This window comes from Anarhichas minor, unplaced genomic scaffold (genome assembly GCF_050575085.1).
Source record: "Anarhichas minor isolate MPS153535 unplaced genomic scaffold, ASM5057508v1 ptg000136l, whole genome shotgun sequence".
In the NCBI taxonomy this organism is placed as follows: domain Eukaryota; kingdom Metazoa; phylum Chordata; class Actinopteri; order Perciformes; family Anarhichadidae; genus Anarhichas; species Anarhichas minor.
The window spans coordinates 19,206,464-19,225,559 of record NW_027466582.1 but is presented as its reverse complement, the minus strand read 5'-3'; the positions used below and the strand labels follow the sequence as shown (position 1 = coordinate 19,225,559).

Genomic DNA, 19,096 nt, shown 5'->3' with positions numbered 1-19,096 from the left:
TTCTGTTCCCAGCTTTGACCCCTCAGATGAATTCTATAGTTATATCACTAAAACAAGTAAACCGACAAACACAAGGTGCAGGGTTCATGGGTCTTACAGTCACACTCACTGTAAAAAGTGCAAACACACACACACACACACACACACACACACACACACTGGGCGACCTTTACAGTGGCTACTGTTGAAGGTGGAGTCAGTGATTCTGCAGAAAGAGTTCATATTTGAACTCAACAACCCAGTCAAATAAAAAAAGATTTACCTTCCACTGCCTTTCTCTTTGTACACCCATGGAAGTGTTCCTCTGTCCTGTGCCCCAGCACCAGCGCTCTCTGTTGCTGATTGGCTGGAATAGTGTATGTTCCCCATCAGAGCCAGGACTGCATCTGAACACCAGATGTGCACTCACAGAATGGACAGCTAACTGACTGAGGAGATATTCACTGACTGTGACCAAAAGTGTTCTGATTAAAATCACTGACTCCACCTTTCAAAGGGCTACTGGTAGTTCCTGACTGAGAACTTGATGCTGTGCTTGTGGAGGCGGTCAAGGAGACTGGTTTTATGGGATGCAGCTCCTGGAGTGTACACCCCTCCTCTGTCAATCACAATAGAGCTAGCGAGAGAATGAGGGATGATGCTTGAAGAGAGGAGGAAGGCAGATATAGATGAGACAGAAGGTTTTCACCAAATCTCCCCGTTTATGAAGAGAAAACGGACTAAACTGACCTCCTGGGCAGAGAGTGCAGCTCATTCAGCAAGGTTACGGCTGCTTGTACCAGAGCAGAGACTGTAGCGACATAACCAGGCTCTGTAAACCAGAACAAAAACACAAACAAGATAAAAACAGCTCCAGAAATGGTCAACGTTCATTTAAATTTTTTTTTACTATTTCTTTTGTTTATTAGCGGTTTTCAAATGACAACAAAGACCAAAGTGAATTGAAGTGTTTAATCTAGATTTAAGTAAATGACTGACAGGAGTTTAGCCCACTAAACTGCTGTCCAGGATAATTGAAATGCTCGCTTGCGCTTCAGCTCATCAACTTTGTCTTTTCTCGCGAGTGCCCGATCGCTACTGAGCATGAGCAACTCTCAACAGAGACGAGAAGGAAGCGTGACGGCTCACTCCTTAGCTACTTCCATCATCAGCTCTGGAACAACAACATGTGTTTGATTCTTTTTACCACTTACCAGATCGAACAAGGGAATTGCTAGATGTACCATCAACCCCGCTTACACCGTCCTGCTGCTCTTAAACATAAATGTGGAAACGAAAAATTAGTGATGCTATTAGTGCCACTGCCATGCATACACATGTTATCTTTCATACAATACTGAACTATTAAAATAATGGACACATTCATGTTTAGAGAAAAAAAAAAAAATTTTTTAAATAGTCTAATCAACCAAAAATTTCGCGGACCCCCTGCAGTACCTCCGCGGACCCCCTAGGGGCTGCGGACCCCCTGTTGAAGACCTCTGCTCTAAAGCGTAATATAGCAAAGACAACGTTAAGTAATACAACTAAAGTAATACAGTTTTTTGTAGATTAAAGAACTGTTCAGTTTTCTTTAATACTCAGAGAAACTATGAAACATGAGACAGATGAGAGGTAGTGCATATCAACAGAAGCTCTCTCATGGCGTACAAAAAAGGTGGATAAACTATAAACTTTAGTCGCCAACATACAAGACAAGATATACAAGATATACAAGACTATAACCACTAAAACAATATATCAATTCATCATTATTACTATTATTGTTGTTGTTCATTTGGTGTATTGGTATTAGATTTGAAATGCCAACCATTAAAACTTTAAAAATATATATTTAAACCATGCATAAACTGTAAAAATGAATAGGACTGTCGACTCCGGCCACTAAACCAGTTAACTTGGGCAGCCAATATTTCCTGGAGTACTACTGTACCTGTTTGTTTGCTGGTTGTGCTGCTGCTCCAGTACAAGGTGGAGCCTGCTCATCTTGCAGCTAATGGAGTTTGCTGGCCTCCATGTGTTCAAAGGAGGGCATTCTAATAGTGTGATGCAGCTGGCGAGCTCGTGCTGTGATCCTCAAACCTCTGAGTCTGCCCCGTCCCTGTCGATCGTTGCATCATGGGTTAGGGTTAGCTTACAGGCGCTGGGTTCTTTACAACGAGTAAACGTGAACACTGCTGTTCTCTGGGGCACTTTAGTTCTATACTGAAGGTCTTTCCTTTTCACTGGTGACTCTTTACAGCCACCTGAAGGCTGCAGGTGTCTGTTCCATCTGCACAGTCAAGCCACAGTTATGCGCGACAGATCCGCTGGTTACATTTGAAGCAGCCAGCCTCAGACTGTTGTAAGATACACAGAGCTCACATTAAACGTGCACTTTTGATGAATTGTTCTACACTGTTTCTTCTGCATCGACAGGCGTGTTGGAGACGGACGCATTGAAAACAGCTCACAAAGCTCCACGAAAACATTGTAAATCACTTTATCAAGAATGTAACCTCATCATCATCATCATCATAGTTTGACAGCTTGTGGAAATTAGCTTCTTCCCTTTCTTGCAGAGTTAGATGAGAAGATAGATACCACTCTCTAAATATGAATCGATAGCCAGCAGCCTGTTAGCTCGGCTAACATGAAGCGTATAGACCTAGAACAGCACACAACCCTCCATAAAACCACAGCATCTCATTTTCACACTTTGGTTTTTGGGCTTTAGAGATGGCTGTCAATCAAATCTGATCGAACATCACCCACAAAGTCCTGAAGAAGTTTTTCCGTGTTAAACTCTTGATGAATATGTGGGTCAGATTGTTGCCTATTTGGTTGAGAATATCGAATGTTTTAGAGAAATACTTATGAGTTCAGGGGCTTTAAGCATCATGTCAAACTCTGCTCGACTGGCTGGATCCTTTACATTTGAGTTTTCTCAAATCGTCGTGTGGATTACAACACCATCTGGTGTGCACACAGAGGATTACTCAAATAGTCCCTTACATGTGGAGATGTGGTTAGAAAGGTTTATTCTGTGTGATGTCTTTCAGGTGAAATGCACCTTTATTGTAGTGATTTACAATCCATGATCTCTCTGAAGCGTAATAGAAGATAGTGGAGCAGGGAGGAAGTTCTGCTGCTGGTGGATGAGCTACATCAGAGAAATCATATAATATTTAAATATATAGTAGACCAGGGGTATTTCATTAGAATTCAACGAGGTACTTTTAGAGAGAATCTCCTCATGCAAAGGTCCAGAACATCACAATAATGTTTAATTTGTGCTGACTTAGTCCCATATATATTGAAGTAGACAACAGTTGTATCAACATCTGTATGTAGCCAACAACTGACTGTCAAATCAAAGAAAGAAAGTTTGATTGAATAATATCTTAACAATATTTATTGTCTGTTTTCAAATTGAACTGGATGAATTATAAATAATACAACTCTAAAGCGAGGATCCACTCGACTACAGTACGTTTGTGGAGAAGCCTTTTCAAATTTCTAAGAACCGGGGGATTGTTAAGAAACTTGCAAATATGAAAAGCAAAGTGTGGACCAACTATTCCTCTACATTGCTGTCACATGTGTCAATACACAAGTAAAGAGTTTACAATATGACATACCAGATTAAGGGGATTAACACAGTGAAAACTTGAATTGAATTCCTAAAATCTTAATCCCCAACCCTATCTGCAGGTCAACCGGAGGAGAAGAGGAGTCCTAGGCCCACCGGAGGAGAGGAGTCCCAGTTCAACCGGAGGAGAGGGGTCTCAGGTCCACCGGAGGAGAGGAGTCCCAGGCCCACTGGAGAAGAAGAGTCCCAGGCCCACCGGAGGAGGAGAGGAGTCCCAGGCCCACCGGAGGAGGAGAGGAGTCTCAGGTCCACCGGAGGAGAAGAGTCCCAGGTCCACCGGAGGAGAAGAGTCCCAGGCCCACCGGAGGAGAACAGGAGTCCCAGGCCCACCGGAGGAGGAGAGGAGTCTCAGGTCCACTGGAGGAGAAGAGTCCCAGGTCCACCGGAGGAGAAGAGTCCCAGGCCCACCGGAGGAGAAGAGTCCCAGGCCCACTGGAGAAGAGGAGTCTCAGGTCCACCGGAGGAGAAGAGTCCCAGGTCCACCGGAGGAGAAGAGGAGTCCCAGGCCCACCGGAGGAGGAGAGGAGTCCCAGGCCCACCGGAGGAGAAGAGTCCCAGGCCCACCGGAGGAGAAGAGGAGTCCCAGGCCCACCGGAGGAGAAGAGGAGTCCCAGGCCCACTGGAGGAGGAGAGGAGTCTCAGGTGCACCGGAGGAGGAGAAGAGTCCCAGGTCCACCGGAGGAGAAGAGTCCCAGGCCCACCGGAGGAGAAGAGGAGTCCCAGGCCCACCGGAGGAGAAGAGGAGTCCCAGGCCCACCGGAGGAGGAGAGGAGTCTCAGGTCCACTGGAGGAGGAGAGGAGTCCCAGGCCCACCGGAGGAGAAGAGGAGTCCCAGGCCCACTGGAGGAGGAGAGGAGTCCCAGGTCCACCGGAGGAGAAGAGGAGTCCCAGGTCCACTGGAGGAGAGGAGTCTCAGGTCCACCGGAGGAGAGGAGTCCCAGGTCCACCGGAGGAGAGGAGTCTCAGGTCCACCGGGGCGGCTGTGGGTGAGAGGTAGAGAGGGTCGTCTAACAATCTGAAGATCGAAAATTCGATCCCGGGCTCCTCCTGTCCACATCATGGTAGCACCTGTCATCAGTGTATGAATGGGTGTGAATGGGTGAATGGTGACACGTGTCATATGATGTACAGACTTTATTAAAACAATTATTATAATCATGCATTCAATAAAATATGATTTGTGATATTTGGCTAAAATTAAATTGATGTGACCTCACTTCCAAATTTAAATGATATTAAATTTTTTTACTCAGTTTTAAACGGACATTACTGAATAAAGTATATACTAGAAATAATCTGAATAATGATAATGATAATAATAAATACTAACAACAACAATCATGATAATAATAATCAAAAAAGTTTCTGAAGTTATGATGTTAACCTCAGTTAATGTATAATCAGTTCATTGAAGTTTCTTAAAAATTAGGATCAACTTTGAATATTCAGAAATAGGTTTGTGATTTTAAATGATGAGTCTGATAACAGTTGTGAGAGGTTTTGACTCAAATCTGTTTACATTTAGCTAAAGTGTAAAGATTTAATCATGAAAGATCCGTGGTCTATTTTAGTGGTATATACAGTACACCAAAGCGCGTGTGTGTTTTTTTTTTTTTTTTCAAATTTACATTTGACCTTATTGACCTTATTCACACGTACATGAGAGTGTATCAGTAAGTTAAAAACACTGACAGTTTGCCTTTGTCCTGAATGTTCTTTAGTAGCTGAGTTCCCTGTTTCCACCTGGCTCTGTTCAGATTATCTTTAATATTGCTCACTCTGCTGGTTAACAGGGTCCTAATTGGACCCAAGCTTATTCATGAAAGAAAGGACCCAACAGAAACAATCCCGTTATCCATTGTGGATTTCAACTTTCTACGAACTCGAGAAACACAAAAAGATAAAATCATGACATCTGAGAAAGACACTGAAATGTTGAAGATGCAGTGTGTGAGCTGTTTGAGAACCCGTTTCAGTGCTCAGTCGTCTACTTGAAATGAAAAGGTGTGTGTGTACGTGTGTGTAGGAGGTATTGTGTGTGGTTCCTGCCAGTAAAGTCCTGAGAAGCTACAGAGCTGCACTTTGATATTTCCCTTTTAAAAACATCCTTCATGAAAATATTATCTCAAAATAGCTATTGTGAAGCTGAGATGAATGAAGCGAGGTTGATTCAAACATAAGTCAAAACGGCACTACTTCACCTACAGGAAGCCATTTTCCAATGTCTCCTGTGTGAAGCCATCCATCTGCATCGATGGCCTCCGCAGTCTTCTCGGGGTCCTTCAGGTAGCCCTGGAACACGTTAAGGCCCTTCACACACACCTAGAAACCAACACACACGTATGAGTGACGTAATATTATGGTAAAAGACAGAGCTTCTGTGAAGATGTCTGCTTGTCTTTGTGTTTCACCTCTCCCTCCCCGTTTACAGCCAGGTAGTTCATCTCGGGCACATCCACCAGTTTAAGTGAGTTACAGGGCAGAGGAGCTGCAACGTGACCTGCGGGCATGAGGTCAAGTTCAGAGCATTCACTCAAATTTTTCTTTATAACTCAGAGCGTTGAGAGATGTAACACTTGAGTAAGTCGTTCTTATTTATTACCTGCTTTCCAGTCTCCGGGCATGGTCATGGTGCATCCAGCAGTACACTCTGTGTTCCATAACCTTCATAGAACTGAGACAAAGAAAAAACACATGATTATTAGTATTATCATGACTACTACTGCTGCTACAAACACAGGATTATGCAACATAGAACCTATTGGGGACAGAGAAGGAGCATTTCTACTTTTTTGTTTAAATTACCTGTTGCACTGCAGATTTTCAGGACAGGTGATAGAAAGAGACATAGATATCAAGATAACATTTGAAACAAGGGCCTGTGTGTGTGTGTGTGTGTGTGTGTGTGTGTGTGTGTGTGTGTGTGTGTGTGTGTGTGTGTGTGTGTGTGTGTTACCTGACAGCCTATTGCAGCTCTGAGCAAGGTGAGGACAGTAGGAGGGATGGGAGCAGCTCCTGTCAGCATGAGACGCACGTGACCTCCGAGGCTGGCCTGTAGAGGGCAGCACACTGCGTTAATGCTTGACAGCTCTATCAGTCACATCCACAACACATTCATGTAAATCTTAAAATGCCACATAATGTTTATGCCTTTACAGCTGTCTGAGGCTGATAACAATGCTGTACACATTTGACTGTGTGCTCTTAGGAGATTAATCAATGCCTTATATGATAAGCTAAGATAATACATTTGCAATGTTGCAGCAGAAAAGGAGATTGTGCAATAACAAGAAGCATTAGCAAACTAAAGCAAGATATAATAAATGAGTGAAACTGTAAAAATTAAATGTAATCAGTATACAGATTAAACAGTTGAATTCACATTATTGCACATATGAATTATTATTTAAGATACTAGGTAAATCTTAAAAGTAGGAATGATGAATAGAAAGCTAAAATTCTTCTTTATAGCTTTATATATAATAAACTATATATAGTACAGTGTATATCTACATACTGTACATATATGTATTCCAATTTTTCCAATTCATTAATTCAAAGTTTTCAATTAAATCATGTAAACATATTGTGTCATGCAGCTGTAGGCTCACAGCATCATATGCGTTATTCAAAGATCACATACAATATAGAGAAAGGCTGTCCCTATAGTGATGAAGAAAGATTATTACCATATATATTCATCTTATAACCTGTTCTTAGCTTTAATCTATGGTTTGTGTCCTTCTCTTCACACATCTACACCAATAGGGCCCCATTGTATGAGTCAGTTTGAAGTGCAGGCTGCACTAGTTCCCTGTTAGGGCTGGTGACATCAGAGGGTGAAGGGAATAGTCAGATAACCTACTTTTATGATAAGATAACAGTCTTTGGTGTATAAATGACTCTTTTGTGATCAGTATCAGTCTCCTTACTATGATAATGACAGACATACGTATATACACATGGATTTTTGATTTTTAGTTTCCTATTCACGTTCTGCTTATAATTCATGTTTGTTTAACCGTGCACATTTCAAAGATGAACAAAGGTATGGATGAAACATTTGCTTTATTGGATGCAATAACTGTCCGTGAACATCCAGTTCACATTTGGTGACATTATGATCATTGTTTCCAGAGATACATGTGATAAGGCAGACGCTGTCCCTTTTGGAGAAGCCTACATTTGCGGTTTTGGGGAGAATCCAAACATCAACCAAAAAAACTCATTTAGCAGTAAAATATTTCATACAACAGTCCATTTCTTTAAAAACTAGACACATTAAAGTTAGAAAAACCTGGTTGTGCTTTGTTCTACCTCGGGTAGGGGTAACGAAAAAACGAAAGGCTTTTTGGGGGATTTGTTCTTCTAGTTTGTAGTTGAGTGAGTGCATCGTGCCCTAGATATTGGATATGTTAGAATATTAAATAAATGTGGAATAACATAACGTCACCTGTGGAATAAACACATGTACATTGTAAATCTTTAAAAATAATACAACTATAATCATAATAAATAATGTAAATTAAACAATAATTATCTACAATTATGAACAATTTTGAACCTGAGCCCTAAATAAAATGTCTTGTTTTGCCCCGAAACAGCTAACGAGCTTTCTGGATGGACAGTTGGTTATTGAGCGGTGCAGCTCACAGTTGACCCAGTCCAGCAAAGTCACTTTACAATGAGAAAGTTAAACATTCTAGTATTCTCAATATATAAAGGTGTACAACACTAGACACTCACTTTTAAAACCTGATGCTTATATATTCATTTTCTTTAGTAGTAACTAGATTAAGTAATTAATCAATTCAGTCTTTTAACTGACTTGGCTGCAGTGCCAGTCCTGTTTTTAAAGGTGAGCAAAGCCATCCCCAGCATGCTCACGTCACGTAACTGTCCACTGACACTGATGCATCTTTTTGACGCCTGACCTTCGTTTCAATAGTTTGATTCCAGAGTGAAATATGGAGTTTTTTTAATCATTTTTAATATAGTGCCATTTCAGCAAATGCAATCCTCACCAAGTATATTTAATTTAATGTAATGAACATGTGGTGCAGGGGGGGGGGGATAAAATGAGCTGGAATACACTAAAGTGAGTAAATGGTGAGCGTTGACCACTGTGCTTCCTCCTTTTGTAATTTGGTGTGTGTGTGTTCGTCCAGGGGGTTTGTGTTTTTCAGCAGAGAGATGGAGCAGTAGGCCATCCCATTCATGGGTTCTGACCCCTCAGTAGAGAACCCAGCGTTTCTGTCACGGGGCATGATGGAGGACTCAAACGCAGACCAGACCAGAAGTAGAGGGAAGTGGGAATTTAATGAACACACGACACTTACAAGAACACACAAGGAATTCACGGACGAGAATAGAGACGAAGGGGGGAAATCCAGCAGGAGGAGGCAGGGCAGGCAGACGTGGGGAACAGGACAAGCCAAACTGGCGGGTAGACATGGCAATGATCTGGCAGTGAGTGACTGAGAGGCAGGGGTTTAAATAGTGGCTAGAACAGGTGAGGAGAGTTGTGCTGATGAGGGAGTGCTTGATTAGTGATCAGAGGCAGGTGAAGGGAGTTAGACTGGTGCTGAGGGAGTGGCTGACAGGTAGAGTGAGGAGGGTGGAGCTATACAAAGACACACACAGAACACAGAAGGAAAAGCCTGATCGTGACAGTTTCCTCTACGAGGAGGAACACCGGTCGCCAGTAAGATAAAATCAACACAAGGACTCGTGCTGTGTTTTATTATTATTATTATTTAATATTATTTATTTCAGTGGTGGTAGTTAAAGTTAAATATTTCCCAAACTCCAGCTTTAGGATTATTCCAGGCATTCAAACGCCGATGAATGTCACAGTTAGGTGAGGGTATTTAGCTGAAAGGCTTACCCACAGCTACTCACATTAAATGCAGCAACTGTTATACAACTGTTATACAACTGTTGTACTACTGTTGTACTTCTGTTGTACTACTGTTGTACTACTTGATGCTTGTGAGTGTAGAAATGTCTCTAACCAACATGAATTGCAGTTTTAATGCTTCATTTGTCAGCACTGCAAGTCATGGAGAGTCAATGGAGTCAGTAAATGGTCCTTACAGACTTAGCATATCATTCTGCTGTAAGCACCATTTTGTGACATTTAAATATACAGTATATGTATTGATATATTGGTATGATTGATATATTTGTTCTTTGTCTTTCCTAAAGTTCCCATCACTCTTCTCCTTTGGCTTGTTCACCAAATCTGGTCCAACCTTGAAGCAGGTGACATAAATACTGTACTAGTGCTCTTTGTATCATTGTGGGACTCTGAGATGAATTGAAAGCCTGTGAAATGGCTGCTAAACATCGGCCGCAGTAACCAAGTGAAAGGAAAGCCAGCAACATTAAGTTTGTGTTGTTAAAGGCCCTGAAAACCTATTTTCTTAATCATGTTCTCATATTGAGTGATGGGGTCCAACAGAATTAGCAACAGTTTTGGTTATTTGTGTTTCTGTCCCTGATTGGTCGGGGTAAGTATGGATTTAGAGCATTTAGGTGCTTTAATGTCATGTCAAATTAAATGTGAGTAGTCAACTATGAGCTACTAGGAGGGATACAAAAACACCCTAATATAAGAAGATATACCAGATGTCTCTTTCCTACACTGTGTTTAGCTGCTCACTTTGTTGTGCAGTAGTTTCATGGATTTGTCCGCCCATTCGGTTCTTTCTCTTCCCTCAGATAGAAGACACGTGTTTCAGCTTGACACTTTTTGGGGAGGGCTGCTCAGAGGGTTCAGATCCCACGCAGGGCCGACCCAACACAAAGATCTGCACTCAGGTCATAGGAGCAGGTAAAGTACAGTACACATAGGCTTCTAGTTGTGTTTAATGGAAACATATATCATTATACAATTCATGATTATTTCATCAGGGGTTGTGAGTAACACCTGTGCTTCTCCTGCTGTGTAGTAGTACAAGTAGTGCTGTGAAAAAGGCCCATTCAGCTTTAGCAGTTAAAGGATCAGGCTGGTGTTCTGTATCAAAAGGCTCCGTGTCGTTTTTAGAATTTCTTACACAAACAGGAGTAAATCGTGCATTTGTTGGGGACTATATCCTGCGGTGGATTCATCCACATTTGGTGCCCGAGGGAGTATTAAGAGCAGCAGGACGGTGTAAGCGGGGTTGATAGTACATCTAGCAATTCCCTTGTTCGATCTGGTAAGTGGTAAAAAGAATCAAACACATGTTGTTGTTCCAGAGCTGATGATGGAAGTAGCTAAGGAGTGAGCCGTCACGCTTCCTTCTCGTCTCTGTTGAGAGTTGCTCATGCTCAGTAGCGATCGGGCACTCGCGAGAAAAGACAAAGTTGATGAGCTGAAGCGCAAGCGAGCATTTCAATTATCCTGGACAGCAGTTTAGTGGGCTAAACTCCTGTGAGAGGATGTTTACTTAAATCTAGATTAAACACTTCAATTCACTTTGGTCTTTGTTGTCATTTGAAAACCGCTAATAAACAAAAGAAATAGTAAAAAAAAATAAAAATGAACGTTGACCATTTCTGGAGCTGTTTTTATCTTGTTTGTGTTTTTGTTCTGGTTTACAGAGCCTGGTTATGTCGCTACAGTCTCTGCTCTGGTACAAGCAGCCGTAACCTTGCTGAATGAGCTGCACTCTCTGCCCAGGAGGTCAGTTTAGTCCGTTTTCTCTTCATAAACGGGGAGATTTGGTGAAAACCTTCTGTCTCATCTATATCTGCCTTCCTCCTCTCTTCACATCATCCCTCATTCGCTCTCTGTTGTGATTGACAGGGGAGGGGTGTACACTCCAGGAGCTGCATCCCATAAAACCAGTCTCCTTGACCGCCTCCACAGCATTTGTTAAAAAAGGCCAAACGTTCATAAAGAAGGCCCTTACACTTCACCATTCACATGAGGCCATGTCTGTGCGAAAGTATAAAAAAGGTGAGCAGGTTCTGCTTAACCCTATTGGAAAAATGCAAGTTTGTGTACGGCTCAGGTTCCTGGTGTCATAATGTGGTTCGTTAAGTTTTCATTAACGCTTTGTCTGTCTTTTGGTGTTTGGATTCCAAAGAAATGTCTAAGCTACATTGACTATAAGATTTCAGGTATACAGTTGCTGCGTATTTATCATTGGACACCGTGAGAGGTGTATGTACTGTCGTGTTGTAGTAAAACATATATATTTTAAATCTTTAAAGCCAAATATTAAGAGCAAGTGTTTGCTTTAAGTTTATGAACAGAGAATTCTCAAAGCACTGTAAAAGTCTACAGAAGTTGAAAATCACGTCTTAGATTTTAATTTATTAATCGAATGTCTTTATTTCAGTGACAGTGGAAGCCAATGAAGTGGATGTTGAGGCATCAGCTGTCCACCTATACGTTCTTGTTGAAAGCAACCGCTCCCTCCTGGCCGACGGCGACCTCGGCGCCAAGGGCGACCGCTCCCTCCTGGCCGACGGCGGCCTCATGGCCAAGGGCGACCGCTCCCTCATGGCCGCCGGCGGCCTCATGGCCAAGGGCGACCGCTCCCTCCTGGCCGACGGCGGCCTCATGGCCAAGGGCGACCGCTCCCTCCTGGCCGACGGCCGCAGCTACACAGTAGCGTCTTTCTGCTTGTCCGTACTTTTATATCCGTTTTGAATAAAACTTTTTTTAATGATATTTTGGTTTCCTTATTTCTCTGGGGAGGGGAAGATGAATGAGGTCTGACAAAGTGCATCCTGAGATTTGATTCTGTACTGTAGTCCCGCAGTGGAAAAATGTACAGGATTACAGCGGCATAGTAAATGGTGCAAACAAGAGACATAGTAAAAACAAGTATAAATGGTAACGAATATTAAACAAGTAAAAATCCACAATAACTAAAAATATTATATATACAGACATTTTTTATTGCACGGAATATTTATACAGCGCAGATTTTTCTTGTGTGGTCAACTGGGAGCACAGGTGTCACTGTGCTTACTGACCTTAAAGGCCTGCAGCTTCAAATCTTATCTTCAGCACATACAGAAAGAAAGCCCCAAAGCTTGTACATGGAGATTGGTGACCTCACATAAATCCCAGAATAGCTTAGTGCTCCTTCAACATTAGTATCTCTAATCAGACACAATAACTGCAAACACCTCCGTGGGTGTGCAGGGTTATAATATCTATAATAATATATCATATTTTATAAGTTGATAACACATATAGCTTAACGCTAGCGGCATTGTGGCTCTCAACATCTATCGGGTGGATTGCTATGGAATTAGCTACATGTATCCAATGTCCAGAGAGGATACATTTGATTCTAATGACAGTGGCTGATGGCGATAGTCTTTTTTATTGTAACATAAAAGTAACTAGTAACTATAGCAGATGAATACATGTAGAGTAAAAATGCAAAATTTGAAGTACTGTAAATCAGAATAAATTGTTTTGGCCAGACTTTTACTTTTGTAAAAAAATCTTGAGAGTGTGTTGGGTTGGAAGCTGTTCATCTTTTATAGTCATCTCCCAAATACAACCTTCATTGCAACTAGTTGTCTGAAAAGGAGGGGTATCTTTGAAATCTTCCATTTTCCCCATTTATGGAGCATTGTCAGTGTTTGGACCTAAAGCGAGATTGTATTTAAAACTAGAAAATGCATTGGAATGCTGAAAGCTGAAATGAATTGTAAAAAATTGCTGAAAATTAAGAAATGGGAGACTACCCGTCTGAAAATTGTTGAAGCCCGAAAGCATTTAAACTGCACTGCTGACAAAAAAACAGACAATAAATATTGTTATGATATTATTCAATCAAACTTTCTTTCTTTGATTTGACAGTCAGTTGTTGGCTACATACAGATGTTGATAGAACTGTTGTCTACTTCAATATATATGGGACTAATTCAGCACAAGTTAAACATTATTGTGATGTTCTGGACCTTTGCATGAGGAGATTCTCTCTAAATGTACCTCATTGAATATGAATGAAATACCCCTGGTCTACTATATATTTAAATATTATATGATTTCTCTGATGTAGCTCATCCACCAGCAGCAGAACTTCCTCCCTGCTCCACTATCTTCTATTACGCTTCAGAGAGATCATGGATTGTAAATCACTACAATAAAGGTGCATTTCACCTGAAAGACATCGTCCAGAATAAACCTTTCAAACCACATCTCCACATGTAAGGGACTATTTGAGTAATCCTCTGTGTGCACACCAGATGGTGTTGTAATCCACACTATGACTTGAGAGTGATCTGTTCTCTACACGATATGGACCTGGAGGTTGCAGGAAGCGCCAAGGAGAAGCGTATAAGAGGAGACAACAAAGGATGGAGGCTTTTTTGATGACTTCTGGAGGGTTCATGCTCTAGACATTTGACATTTTGTATTAACTTTTAGATCATTTTCCGATATTCACTTTCTGTAATATTTGAACTTGCTTTTTGTGAAAACCAAATGAAAGTGTTTTGTATTTTGTGCATTCCAACTAAAGTCCAGTGCTGCTCATCTCTGGTGGGGTCCTCGTAGTCTCCTAAAGGTAAGAGTGCTCTTCCCCTGCGATAGGCTGACAGTGGTAAATAAATCAGACATGACATTTTGAATGACATTCCTGTTACAAGCTAAGGTTAAGATGGTGTTGTTCAGCATTGTTGTGATTCACTAACTTGGTTGGCTCAGATTGACTTTGAAGCTCTGCAAACGTATTCTATGTGATGTTGCAGTGTGATGATAATAATTAGACATTAGCTGTTGTGTATTAGGAAGCAATAGCGGTCAGATTGGCATCTAAATTGGGGGTGTTAGGGCCAGGGTCCTTAAGCTGCCCTGAAGAACCAAGTGAGTTTCCCAACCACACAGGGTTCCTCCTCCAGTGGCCCTTTAGAGCGGGTCTACCCTGGGGTACTTCCAGGCCTCCCACACCTATTGCACACACACCTAAATCCGTTGATATCCGGCTGTCGGGGAGGCCGACGTTTTTAGCCTGAAATCAGTGATACGGCGGTGGCTAGTGTTATTAAGTTATCCTGGCTTTCGCCTCACTAAGCAGGCTAAGACGGTCTCGCGTGTAGATCTTGGGGGTGCGTTCGTTACCTAGGTCAGAGGTTACTGAACAAGCCGTCTTCCAGCGCTTCTCTCGCACTAGGAGGGGGTATCGGTTACACAGCTAGGCTGTACACCATTTCAGTTTCATCTCTATTTATTGTAAATAAATTAGATTGTTGACGTGGGGTGAATCCAGCATTCTCATGTTCAGGATAAATATTTAACTCTCATGTTTCTGGTGTGTCTTTGGTAGTTTATCTTTGTACCCTGGCAGCTTCTCATTTCTCATCTAGTTTGGTTTTGAGTGAGTTCAAACAGAACACAGCTAGTTACAGATGTTATGATAACTGCAAACCAAATGTTAAAATGTGTCTGCAGAGTCACAATAAGGGTGCATTTCACCCAAAGAAATGTGTGTTCGTGCGTGTGTGTGTGTGTGTCTTTATGTGTGTGTGTGTGATGTGTGTGTGTGTGTGTGTGTGTGTGTGATGTGTGTGTGTGTGTGTTCATGGTCTGCTTCTTTTCATGATAGACGCGTCTTCCTCAAACTCCTGCCAAACACAAGGCTTGAAGATAGCCCAGCACCATTAAGCCTGAGTGAAGAGAGAGGACGAGGAGGACAAACTAGGAGACCAGAGACATGTGCTTGTAGGACATCATTTAATAAACTGATAAAGGGACATTTTAGACTTATGTGAAAAATTAAAGAAAAAATGCTTTACTTTTATTACTTGTAAAACCAACATTAACTTGAGAATTCCTTATGGGAGAAGAGAGAGAGAGCGGCACACAGCTTAGTTAAAGGTAACCAAGGTGTGTTTTATCTGTTGTGACACAGTATTTAGAAAAATAACAATTCTTTGGAATATGACTCCTACAGGTAACGATTGCACAATGACTGAGCTGCTGAAAGGTTAATGGCAACAGGTACAATGAAAGATTCTTTGGAATCCTCAGACAGGCAATAATTGCGTTACTGGCAACAGATAAGAGGCCTGAAGTAATCAAAGAAAAAGCTAATAACTGAAGGTTAGGACCAAAAGATGAGTTTCAAATTAGGATTTAAAGGCCTCAACTGCTGATGTGAGCAGAAAGGTCATTCCAGAGGAAGGGGATGTGATAGGAAAATGTTTATGAATGATTGAATGTTACGTCTCTGTATCACTTTATTCTGCACATTTCAATAAAGACAACTTTGTAAAAAGTGTAATAAATACAAGTGATAATCCTTTACCCAGTCTTTTAACTTAAGAAGTTCCTCATGATGTACAAATGCTTTTTAAGAGAGTTCAGACTTCTTTCAAGCTGCATGTTTGAACAAACTATCATTAGTCATGATGATTAACACGTTAGCTGAATGCAAACAACAAGAATAAAGCTGATTCTGGCCCAACAAGAAAACAGTTGTTAACTTTCTCAAAGCAGGTGTGACTTACACAGAACTGGACCAAACACTTGATAAGAACACAAAGCGTTCTGATTTGGTAATGTACATTACACTACATTACATTACAGTCATTTAGCAGACGCTTTTATCCAAAGCGACTTACAATAAGTGTATTCAACATCGGTTTTCAAGAGAACTACTAGTCACCAGAAGTCACAAGTGCATCTCCTTTTTCAAACACGCATCTAAGAGCATAAACCAGAGCAAACGTACAGTTCAGAAACAAACAAATACAATAAGTGCCACAAACTAATACGAATACAATAAGTGCAGCAAACTAGTACGAATACAATAAGTGCTAAGTGGAAGGCTCAGGGTAGGCCTGACATCAGTGGGGAGTTCATTCCACCACTGTGGGGCCAGGACAGAAAACAGCCGTGATCGGGTCGATCGGCCGTTGGGACCTCTGAGCGACGGGGCAACCAATCGCCCCGAGGCAGCAGAGCGAAGTGGTCGGGTGGGGGTGTAGGGCTTGACCATGGCCTGGAGATAGGAAGGAGCTGTTCCTTTCACTTTCCTGTAGGCTAGCACCAGGGTCTTAAACTGGATGCGAGCTCTTACGTGGAGCCAGTGTAGAGATCGGAGAAGGGAAGTTGTGTGGGAGAACTTGGGGCGATTGAACACCAGGCGAGCTGCAGCTTTCTGGACAAGCTCCAGAGGTCTGATGGCCGACGCCGGGCCTCCGGCAAGTAGTGAGTTGCAGTAGTCCAGGCGGGAGATGACCAGAGCCTGGATGAGCACCTGTGCCGTCTCGTCAGTAAGGAAGGGGCGAATCCTCCTGATGTTGTCAAGCAGGAATCTGCAGGAGCGTGTAACCGATGCAATGTTTGCTGAGAACGACAGTTGGTCATCCAGGGTCACACCCAGGTTCCTCGCAGTCCGAGTTGGCGTCACTACGGTATCATCAATGGTGATGGACAGGTCTCGGTGTGGGCAACCCTTCCCCGGGAGGCACAGTAGCTCGGTTTTGTCCAGGTTGAGCTTGAGGTGGTGTGTTGTCATTCATTTCGAGATGTCAGCCAAGCACGCAGCGGTGCGTGCCTCCACTTGAGTGTCACCGGGGGGCTATGACAAGACCAGCTGGGTGTCATCGGCATAACAATGGTAATGTAAAAATGATTATATTCATTATATTAAAATGATGATTCATTATACTACAGTCCCTCAATAATATCACAAAGTAACAATGGTTTATGGGTTTTAATGTTGAACTTGCTGATTAAATCAAAGAGTAAGCAACTGATATCAGACAGATATGAAAAGGCACAGTCCAACAATGTTGTTAAATTACTTTACTAATTCACTTTACTATTACTTACAATCATGGTGCATTTAACCCAAAAACATCATACAGAAAACTAAACTTTTCTAACTATCCACATGTAAGGGCCTATTTGAGTAATCCTCTGTGTGCACACCAGATGGTCTTTAATTCCATACAAACAAGTCACATGTAATCAATCGTGTTATTTATTGTAGAACATAACATTTTTAAACTTAAGATAATTTAAAACTGATGTGTTGTGTCTACCCGACGCGGTCGAGAACACAATATTAAAGCTAATGCTTTGTTTCTATACAACAAACCAAAAGTTTATTTCTTGTGTCTTCAGTTTTGAAGCCAATGCAGGAAGAAACGTGGAATTCTATGATACATGGTGCCAGGGTTTCAGTACGTTCACAATAACGATAACCTTACACAGAACTGAACAGACACTGAAAGGGAACATTTGTAGGCGTGTTTGTTATAGTTGGGTTTTCCTCTTCATCCTTCCTTCTTCCTCAAACTCCTGTCAAACACAAGGCTTGGAGATAGCCCAGCACCATTAAGCCTGAGTGACAAGAGAGGACGAGGAGGACAAACTAGGAGACCAGAGACATGTGCTTGTGGGACATCCAACAACAAACAGTAAACCACAGAAACAGTCTACATTTGATCAGAGACACAGAGGAAAGAAATGCTGAATAAGTAAGTATAACTGATACACTGAACATTTTTACCCCGGAGCAGATTAGTCGTAAGTTACCATGGTGATCTAGTGGTTACAATAAAGTCACCATCGTGACATCAAAAACTCCAGCTTTAGGCGCAACTTAGCCCACTACCCCATCAATCTCCCCTCATAGTTCACTCCTCTGGAAGAAGAAAGACTACAGAAACACACAAGAGGCAAAACTCAAGCCCACCATTCACACAGATAGGAGAAAGGAAACAAACAAGGAGAGAGATCCAAAGATCACCAAGATAGCTCTAAGTCTTGTTGTGGCAGAAAGTCAGAAGTTGAGTGTGAGAATGTAATTAAAGGTAAACAAGGTGTGTTTTATCTCTTTTGACACGGTATTTAGAAAAGGAAACATTCTTTGGAATATGACTCCTACAGGTAACGATTGCACAATGACTGAACTGCTGAAAGGTTAAGGCAACCGGTACAATGACAGATTCTTTGGAATCCTCAGACAGGCAATAATTGCGTTACTGGCAACAGATAAGAGGCCTGAAGTAATCAAAGAAAAAGCAAATAACTGAAGGTTAGGACCAAAAGATGAGTTTCAAATTGGGATTTAAAGGCCTCAACTGCTGATGTGAGCAGAAAGGTCATTCCAGAGGAAGGGGATGTGATAGGAAGATGTTTATGAATGATTGAATGTTACGTCTCTGTATCACTTTATTCTGCACATTTCAATAAAGACAACTTTGTAAAAAGTGTAATAAATACAAGTGATAATCCTTTACCCAGTCTTTTAACTTAAGAAGTCTCTCATGATGTACAAATGCTTTTTAAGAGAGCTCAGACTTCTTTCAAGCTGCACGTTTGAACAAACTATCATTAGTCATGATGATTAACACGTTAGCTGAATGCAAACAACAAGAATAAAGCTGATTCTGGCCCAACAAGAAAACAGTTGTTAACTTTCTCAAAGCAGGTGTGACTTACACAGAACTGGACCAAACACTTGATAAGAACACAAAGCGTTCTGATTTTGTAAT

At 41.7% G+C, this 19,096-nt stretch overlaps 2 pseudogenes; both read right to left on the bottom strand.

The window, feature by feature from the left end:
• Positions 1–498: 498 nt before the first annotated feature.
• LOC142942008 (saccharopine dehydrogenase-like oxidoreductase) overlaps positions 499–19,096 on the bottom strand; it is a 57,017-nt pseudogene continuing 38,419 nt past the window's right edge.
• LOC142941849 (long-chain-fatty-acid--CoA ligase 1-like) lies at positions 764–8,024 on the bottom strand (annotated as a pseudogene).